We start from the raw sequence: 9,986 nt of genomic DNA, 5'->3' as shown, positions 1-9,986 counted from the left end.
ACTCTCTATCCCTCTCTCTTCGTCTCTGTTAAAAATCAATAAAATATATTTAAAAAATAAATAAATAAAGTACAATAAATTCCATACACAAAACATAAAGCCCACAAGAGTTGGCCAAACAACTAAACACAGGAAGCTTAAACTTTAAAACTAAAGCTTAACTTTAAAGTCATGTTTCCATGACTACCCAGATTTTATTCAATTAATTTTCTCATTTAAAAGTTCCTATCCTTACACATTATAACAGTTCCACACTCCTAGATACTTACTTGAGTGGTTGATGTATCTTTCAGCCTTGGCTGAAGGCTCAGGATTCAATCCATCCTCTTGTTCATAGGTGTTACTTGAGGAGGACTGAGACTTAACTGCACAGATGTTTATACAGTGAATCTTCAATAGGTTGCCATGACAACCCCATGATGTCAGACGCAATTATGACATCATCACCTGCCAACATAATGTGAACAACACAAGCTGCATACAAAAACCAATTAAAAAGGCAGGCGCAAGATCCTTCAAGCTTTCTTTTTGCCACCATTAACACCGTCAACCATTTTTGTATTCATAAACATAAAATGTAAAGAACAGTTGGTTTCTTGGGAAAATGTTGACATTATTAGCTAAACAAGACCTGGGAAAGATCCATGGCTTTATTTTCAAAACTCTTGCTACTACAGTCTCAAATGACTAATACTTATGGTGAAGATGAAGCCTTTGGAAAAGTTTTAGGGAGTTTTTTAATTGATTTTAAAAAGGAGGGAAGAAGAGAGAGACACACACATCAATGTAAAAAAGATACACCGATCAGTTGCCTCCTGCACGACCCAAACAGGAACGGAACCTGCAACCTTCCAGTACACGGGATGATGCTCCAACTGAACCACACCGGCCAGAGCTAGAGAATTTTAAGAGCACTTATTTTTGTTATGGTGTCATTCAAATATTCATTCAACAAATATTTGTCAAGCATCTATTGTGTGTCCAACACTGTACTAGACCCTGGGGATATACCAGTTAACAGAACTAACAAGGTCTCTTCCCTCATGAAATTTATAGCCTAGTGAGTAAACATTCATCAAATACGTTATAAAAATAGCTTGTGCAGTGTGGCTCTATAGTTAAGTGTTGACCTATGATCCAGGAGGTGCTGGTTGTATTCCTGGTCACAGCACATGCTCAGATTGTGGGCTTGATCCCCAGTGTGGGGCATGCAGGAGGCAGCCGATCAATTATATTCTCTCTCTCTCTCTCTCTCTCTCTCTCTCTCTCTCTCTCTCTCTCTCTCTCTCATGCTCAGATTGTGGGCTTGATCCCCAGTGTGGGGCATGCAGGAGGCAGCCGATCAATTATATTCTCTCTCTCTCTCTCTCTCTTTTTCTCTCTCTCTCTTTCTCCCCTCCATCTCCCACTCTGAAACCAATAAAAATATTTTTAATTGTAAATTTGCAGAGAAGTTAAGTATATCTTGAGAGCGTTTCAGAAGGTAAAGCAAAAAGGCTTCTCTGAGGAAATAACCTTTGTACTGACATCTGCAAGATGAACACAGATAATTATGTGAAGGTGTTGATAGGGGGATAGAATCAAGCTTAGACGCTGAGTTAAGGCTCAGTGACCTGGAGTAGATTAGTGGACTCCATGATCTGAAGAGAATCCAAGCCTTAATATATAGGTCTTAGTTTACTAAAGCTAAAGTTAGTATTTTTACCAATATTCCAAAGAGTACACAATCTGTGATTCTCATTTCCAGAAAACTCTCTAAAACAGTGCTTCTCAAACTTTAATGTGTTTATAAACCACCTGGGGGTCTTATTAAAACATAGATTAGATTATTGGGCCCATCCACTTAGAGCAGCGGTTCTCAGCCTTTCTAAAGCCGCAACCCTTTAATACAGTTCCTCATGTTGTGGTGACCTCCAACCATAAAATTATTTTCCTTGCTACTTCATAAGTGTAATTTTGCTACTGTTAATGAATCATAATGTGTGTTTTCCCATGGTCTTAGGCTCTACAGCAGTGGTTGAGAACCACAGGTTGAGAACCGTGAGCAGGGTCGCCTAAGACCATCGGAAAACACGGATATTTACATTACAACTCATAATAGTAGAAAAAGTACAGTTATGAAGTAGCAACGAAAATAATTTTATGGTTGGGGTCACCACAACTTGAGGAACTGTATTAATGGGTCGCGGCATTAGAAAGGTTGAGAACCACTGACTTAGAGGTTCTGATTAGGTAGGCCTGGAGTGGTGCTCATGAATATGTATTTCTATTAAGCTCCCAAGTGATAAGGAAGTATACTTTGAGCAGCGCTACTCTATAACACAGTATGATTTTTATTTGTTTAAATCTCTATTCCTTTAACAACCCACCCTTTCATGACTACTAAAGTAAAAGTATATTCTACAATGTTATTGTGATGTCTTTGGTCAATTCAGTAGTATCCCAAGAATGAAAGAATGTTGTGATATATAATTAAAACAATGCCATAGCTAACAATTTCAAATATTTGGGATGAATGAGAGAAATAACAATTATAAGCAATCTGAGGTATCAGTAATGGAGTGAAACTTCACTAATCTATCCCAGTAAGGTGGACTGTCACTCTTACTTAGTAAAAAGTCTGATTTACAGAGCAATCGAAAGGAAACATAATATAAATTAACCTGATGTAATGAAAGCCAGGAAATGTCTATGTTTAATGACGTTTTTACTTAAACAGGTAGATAAGAGCTATTTGTAATGAACACTTTCATATTCTGAATGAAGCTCTCGACTTTATAGTGTGTGAGATAAAAATAAATTCCCTTTGCTCAGTTGGTTGGAGTGTCGTCCTGTACATTGGAAAGTCATGGGATTGACCTACGGCACATTGTCTTCTGGCACAAAGGAGTGTTTGCATGAGCATGTAGCTAAAGGTGGGCAGTGCTGAAACTGGTTTGGCTCAGTGGATAGAGCGTCGGCCTGCGGACTGAAAGGTCCCAGGTTCGATTCCGGTCAAGGGCATGTACCTTGGTTGTGGGCACATCCCTAGGAGGGGATGTGCAAGAGGCAGTTGATGGGTGATTCTCTCTCATCGATGTTTCTAACTCTCTGTCCCTCTCTCTTCCTCTCTGTAAAAAATCAATAAAATATATACCGTATTTTCCGGCGTATAAGACGACCCCCTAATTTTACAGTTAAAACATAGGTTTAGGCCTATATTCACTGAATAAGACTACCCCCACTTCAAAGAAAAGACTTACTTTGCCGTCAAGATCTGCAGGTAATTTTTGTGCAATTTTGGTCTTTTGCCCCCGATTTTTAGTTGACTTTTTTTCGTTTCAAAAGTTGTCTTATACGCCGGAAAATATGGAAGAAGGGAAGGAAGGGAAGGAAGGGAAGGAAGGGAAGGAAGGGAAGGAAGGAAGGAAGGGAGGAAGGGAGGAAGGGAGGAAGGGAGGAAGGAAGGAAGGAAGAAAAGAAGAGAAGAGAAGAGAAGAGAAGAGAAGAGAAGAGAAGAGAAGAGAAGAGAAGAGAAAAGAAAAGAAAAAAAAAAAAAAAAAAAAAAAAAAAAAGAAAAGAAAAGAAAAGAAAAGAAAAGAAAAGAAAAGTGGGCACTACGAGCAAATCTCAGGGCTTTGGAGAAAGCGCTGGGACACAAACTTCCTCTTCTTCCCAAAATGTCGTGCTCTGAGCAAGGCTATCCCCATGAGGAGAGCCAGTCTGGGGGGCAACTGATCCATGGAGCAGGCCTGACCAAGGGAAAGGCAAGGAAACAGAGCTGGAGATCTCCTTTGTAAAACACTGGATGACATTTTACCTTCGGAATTTCCAAGTCAGATTCATTTGAGATCGGTTTTGCCTACTCAGTTTGGGCTGAATCTTCTCACTGGCAACCTCAGATTCCTTCTGAAACTGTTGGATGCAAAAAAAAAAAAAAAAAAAAAAAAAAGAAGAAAAAAAAAATTTAACATAAAGATTACATATGTAGAGGAGAACTTTCCAAATTCTGGTCTAGTGTGTCTATTTATTCAACTCTATAGTCAAGTATAATATCTATTCATACCCAAATCACCTCTCCAAAGGAAAAGAACAGCAACAGCATCTACAACTTGCAATTGTGTAAATTCATTCAAATTGCTATTCCCAAAGGAAAACAACCCAGGCAGTTGCAAGTGTTTTGTTTCTGGGTTGGTGTTTTGTTTTTTTTGTTTTTTTTTGTAAATATATCCAGGAGAGCTCCTGTAAGAATAGATGTGCATCTGGGTTTCAGAATAAACGCTGGACTCAGAGTCAGACACTGGAAACGTATGACTAATACCGAAATAATATTCACAGTCAGTTGTCATGGCAGCCTGCTCATTCGGTACAAAATAGAATCCACTTCATTTTAACAAGATTTAGCAGAGGAAAGCTCCTTGCCTGCAGCCTCTGAGTTAACCTACTAATTAGTTTGCTTTTATTATTACAGAGAACCTTCAGACTATTCCCTAATTGTATCCCAAATATCATGAATGCTTAAAATCACTAATAAAAATATACTATATGATGTTTGTTTAATATCTGGGCCACTCCTAAAACCTTCCCATCGGGCTTAGAGGCAAGCCCCATTGTGTGCACAATTGAAGCCACTTATAAATCTAAAGAAGACATTAAGTGTCAGGGAAGTGGAGGCAATAGCCAATTTCATTTTTGTCGCCAATTACCACTGGCTAGACACTGCTATCAGACATTTTCTTGTAAGTGGGGTTCTGTAGGACTGAGGTGCAGCCAAATTGCCCTGTGTTCAGTTACGCGGCCCCAAAAGAGTGACTTTAAAATTAGAGGCATCTTAAGATATATAAATAAGGAAGGGGGAGAGATAGGATTTTGAGCTGACCTCTTTATCTCCTGAATAGCTATCTCTATCAAATCTAAGCTCATCGAACATGTTGTGGGTGATTTGGGGATTATAGATAACTGTTAGGGAGAGGAATGCCACTGAGGCCATCTTCACTATTAGACAGGTTTCTGCATATTACCATGGCCCCACTCCCCTCTGCCTTCTCCACTTTTGAGTTTCTTCTTTGAGAGGAGATAGGATCTAATTAAAATCCAATCATATCCTAAGCTAGGAAAACTACCTGCAATGATTATGATCCATTAATATCTTGGAACAAAGTAGCCCTTTGGGTTAATGAATGTTCTTCAAATGCCGAGGATGGTGCCATATCATATATGTTTCTAAAACCCCCACACTGCCCAACACTGTGCTTCTAGACATATTGAAGAAATACTGTCCAATAAAGGGGGAATATACTAATTGATCATCACTCCCTCACAAAGATGGCTGCACCCACAGCTGAGGCCAAGTTCCCATAAGGAGCCTTAACCAGCAATCAGCAGGGACCTTTGGCTATGCCCTCCTCGTCTCAGTGGGTCTTGACAGGGAACCTCAGGCCACACCCCCACCCCATTGCCAAGGCAGGGGACCTGAGGCCACGCCCTGTGTGGGGGTTGACTGGGGGGGGGGGACCTCAAGATGTACTTCCCCGCCTAGTGCTGGGCTAGGGAACCTCAAGCTGCTCCCCCCGCCCTAGCACCAGGCCAGGGGACCTCAGGCCGTACCCCCCACCAGGAGGGACTTGACAGGGGACTTCAGGCTGTGCCCCCTACCCGGCACCAAGCGGGGGGACCTCAGACCGCACCCCCCACCTGGCGAGGCTTGACAGGAGACCTCAGTCTGCGGCCCGGCCCCAACACTGGGCCAGGAGACCTGAGGCTGCGCCCCCCTGCCTGGTTGGGACTGACAGGGGAACTCGGCCACGTCCCCGCCCAGTAGGGCTTGACAGAGGGACCTCAAGGTGTACCCCCAATGCTGGGTCAGGGTACTCATCCCACGCCCCCCCGCTCAGCGAGGCTTGACGGGAGACCTGAGGCTGAGCTCCCCTTTTGGTGCTGGGCTGGGGGACCTCAGGCCGTGTCCCCTACCTGGTGGGACTTGGTGGGGGACCTCAAGGCAGGCCTCCCGCCCCAGTCTGGGCTGGGGGATCTCAGGCCACACCCCCTGCCCTGACCCTAGGCATGCCCCGCAGGGTTTGACAAGGGTGGGACTGGCCAGGTCTGCATCTAGCCCAATGGGGAGGGGCCAGCGGGGTGCATGTGGGTGGGCGGGGACTTGACTCTGGGTCCCATGGTGAGCCCCAGACTCTGACAGTTCTATTATAAAGGAGGAAGGTTTTCATATACATTTTACTAATTTTCTTTCATCTCTGATAGTTCTATTATAGAGAAAGGGCAAGTAGCAATATTAAATTATTTCCTCTAATTAATCCCCTTTTAATGTGCACAAATTTCGTGTACCAGGTCACTAGTGTGATAAAAAACTTCAACACCGGGCAATTCCTCAGTAGCTGGTGGGCAGCTTAAACACTGTCAAAATGGTATGTGTGTTACATGCCATGGCTCCTCCAACTCCTGGAGGAGCAGGTGGAGGGCTGGGTTTCAATAGGAATGCAGACTATTCATCTAGGATGGGATTTTCCAACCATGGCACTATGGACATTTGGGACTAGGTAATTTGTTGTGAGTGCTGCCCTGTGCGATACAGGATGTTTCGCCGCATCCCTGGTCTCTACCCTCTAGATGCCAATAGCACCCAACCCCCCCCACCACCACCAGTCATAGCAACCAAAAGTGTCTGCAGATACTGCCAATAGCCCCCGAGATTTTGTTCCCTGTGATATACTGAGTTGTCACGACTAAGGGAGGGATGCTGTGGGCATTTAGTGAGTAGAGGCCAGGGATACTGTGAAACATTCTACAGTACACAGAACAGTTCCCCACAACCAAGAATTATCCAGTCCCAAAGTCAATAGGGCTGTGGTCGAGAAACCCTGATCTAGAGGAAGAGCCCATGTCTAGATGTCTAGGGGCACAGGTAGGTAGGTGGACAGATGTGGGGGGTACTTGTGGAAGCTCTCCTGACTGCTTCCATATTTTCACTGACATAGGAAGCAATTTCATCAGCTGTGAGATTGGTGAAGAAGGTTCAAGAAGTTTAGGAAGAGAATATAGGAAACTATCCTTTAGGAAAGGCGGACAATGAATGGACAGGGGACGTGGACATGATTCTGGGCCGCATCAAGGGCTCACTTGAAATCAGTAGTTAAGAATTCAATATGGGCGAAACTGGTTTGGCTCAGTGGATAGAGTGTCAGCCTACAGACTGAAAGGTCCCAGGTTCGATTCCAGTCAAGGGCATGTACTTTGGTTGTGGGCACATCCCCAGTAGGGGGTGTGCAAGAGGCAGCTGATCGATGTTTCTCTCTATCCCTCTCCCTTCCTCTCTGTAAAAAATAAAAAAATTAAAAAAAAAAAAAATATATATATATATATATATATATATATATATATAAAATTTAATATGAAACTTTTAGGCCTGAATGTGTATTCTTCCTGGAGCCATATTCAGAGGTGGAATGGCAGGGAGAGAGCTGAATTTAGAAGATTGTGATCTTGCTACAAGCAACAAAAAAGGCAAACAAGTGATAAAAATGAACACAGAACTTGAGCAGGGTAAGAAGACAGATGTCTTATGGTAAGCAACTATGAAAAGGTAGGTGAGCAAAAAGTACCAAACATTTTGAACATGGTGAGCCCAAAAAAGGGGAAAAAATAAGCTGAAGTCTATTATACCAAGGTAATGACTCACTTACTTAATAAATGCTTCAGTACTCTTTGGAAGACATAATACAATTGTTTCTCAATGAAACCAAGTCCACTGAGCTTTTTAAATCAGATTAGTGTTTGGGACTGCAGTCCATTTGACTGAGTTTCCCTCCAGCAGTGAAGCCAAACTCAGGGGAAGCCACACTAAACATAGGAGAAATCAAAGAACTCAAAAACCTTGAAGTGACTTCTCGTCTTCATTTACTGCTTTATGTGTTTGTCTTATACTCGATGAGATGATCATAGGCATTACCTGGGGGTGACATGTCTCACAAATCCAAGTGCACAGACTGAAGTGCCGGGCAAAACTGGGGCCATCTGAAGCATTATCCATGACTCTGGTGGTTTCAACGTGAAAATCAATAGCTGTTTCCGCAGGTTCTTGGTTCCTGCTTTTGTGGATTTCATTTAAAATTACAAAAGATAAAAACAGAAAAAGTATCAATTTCCTCACGGGCATGCATACAAAATATTACAAAAGACCATGGCACTCTTATGGGAAAAACATGGGCCTCCCAAAAAGACTTAGGTATCAAAAGAGTATGAGCCCAGCCCTGGCACTCACCAGCAGAATGGTCTCAGACAAGGCATTCACTATCTTCAGCTTCAACTTCTTCAGCTGAAAATAGTAATATTTACTACTAGTGGCCCAGTGCACGAAATTCGTGCACAGTAAAAGAGGATTAATTAGAGGAGATAATTTAATATTGCTACTTGCCCTTTCTCTATAATAGAAGTGTCAGAGATGAAAGAAAATTAGTAAAATGTATATGAAAACCTTCCTCCTGTCAGAGTCTGGGGCTCACCACGGGATCCAGAGTCAAGTCCCCGCCCACTCACATGCACCTCAAAATTGCATGAGACCCAGACCAGACTGGCGCCCCCCCTCCAATGGGCTAGATCCAGACCCAGCCAGTCTCACCTTGTCAAGCCCGACCAGGCAGGGGTGTGCCTTGTGGTCCCCCCGTCAAGCCCCACCAGGCGGGGGGGGGGGGATGCAGCCTTAGGTCCCCTGGCCCAGCACCAAGAGGGGGGCACAGCCTCAGGTCCCCCATCAAGCCCCACTGGCAGGGGGGAGCAGCTTCAGATCCCCTATCAAGCCCGCTGGGTGGGAGGCACGGCCTGAGGTCCTCTGTCAAGCCCTGCTGGGGGGGGGGGGGGGGACATGGCCTGAGGTTCCCTGTCAGGCCCCACTGGGGCTGAGGGGAGGGTGTAGCCTCAGGTCCCTGCTGATTGCTCATTAAGGCTCCTTATGGGAACATGGCCTCAGCTGTGGGTGCAGCCATCTTTGTGAGGGAGTGATGGTCAATTAGCATATTCCCTCTTTATTAGACAGGATGGTTACCTCACAGGAATAGATATATGAAAGTGCTTTGTAAACCATACTGTACTTCACTAGTTACGGAAACTGTGACTACACCTTGACAGCAGCAGGGAGTGGAACAAGTCTCCCTCCCTGTCAAAACGGAGTTTTTCACTAAAGGCAGAACCTGTGTTGCATGCATCAGAGGTGCACCAGCTCCTTTCCTACATGGGAACCTGACCAAAGCTTGCGCCTGGAGAACCCACCCTTAGAGCAAGGGCAGGAAGAAAGCTGAAGGGAGGGCAAAGCACTCCCTTAGACACATACCAAAAACACAGCTAGTGAGTACAATTCAATTCTGAGAAGCCTTGTTTTGAACTTACAGGGGTGTGGAAGCAGGTGGGACATACTTATTACTGAGCGTCCCCGGGTCATGATGGCTGCTGGACTAGGAGGAAACATGGAGCTTTTATGAAGTCATCCTCTGCTGGTGGCTGTGCAGTCATAGTCATCCCATGGCTGACGACCTAAGCACCAGATTAGCGCACTTTCCACACACCTGTTTCTTTCAGGGGCCTTCCCAGGAAGGCAGGAGTTGCCTGAATGGGTTGTTTTCCTACAATCAGTATCATTTCTCCATCATGCTGGTAGCTTCGGAGGAAAACTCCAGCAAAAAGGACAGCCGCAGCCTTCAGCCATGTCCCACTCAGCACTTAAAGATGTGGTTTTGCCAAAACCGGTTTGGCTCAGTGGATAGAGTGTCGGCCTGCGGACTGAAAGGTCCCAGGTTCGATTCCAGTCAAGGGCATGTACCTTGGTTGCGGGCACATCCCCAGTAGGGGGTGGGCAGGAGGCAGCTGGTCAATGTTTCTCTCTCATCCACTTTTCTACAATAGCTATCTCTCTCCCTTCTTCTCTGTGGAAAATCAATAAAATATATTAGAAAAAAAAAAAAAAAAAAAAAAGACGTGGTTTTACCTGGTTTTCAAGCTTG

General features: G+C 44.1%; 1 long non-coding RNA gene across 1 annotated transcript; it reads right to left on the bottom strand.

Annotated features, from left to right (window-relative positions):
* Nucleotides 1–263: 263 nt before the first annotated feature.
* On the bottom strand, nt 264–9,714 carry LOC123652444. The gene is made up of 4 exons (XR_006741799.1): nt 9,552–9,714; nt 8,255–8,308; nt 3,800–3,894; nt 264–365 (listed from the first exon to the last, which is right to left on the bottom strand). It is a non-coding gene; the product is annotated as an uncharacterized LOC123652444 (long non-coding RNA).
* Nucleotides 9,715–9,986: the final 272 nt, after the last annotated feature.

This window comes from Pipistrellus kuhlii, unplaced genomic scaffold, assembly GCF_014108245.1.
Source record: "Pipistrellus kuhlii isolate mPipKuh1 unplaced genomic scaffold, mPipKuh1.p scaffold_m20_p_16, whole genome shotgun sequence".
In the NCBI taxonomy this organism is placed as follows: Eukaryota; Metazoa; Chordata; class Mammalia; order Chiroptera; family Vespertilionidae; genus Pipistrellus; species Pipistrellus kuhlii.
Note: the sequence above shows the minus strand (reverse complement) of the source record. Positions and strands in the feature narration are given on the sequence as shown.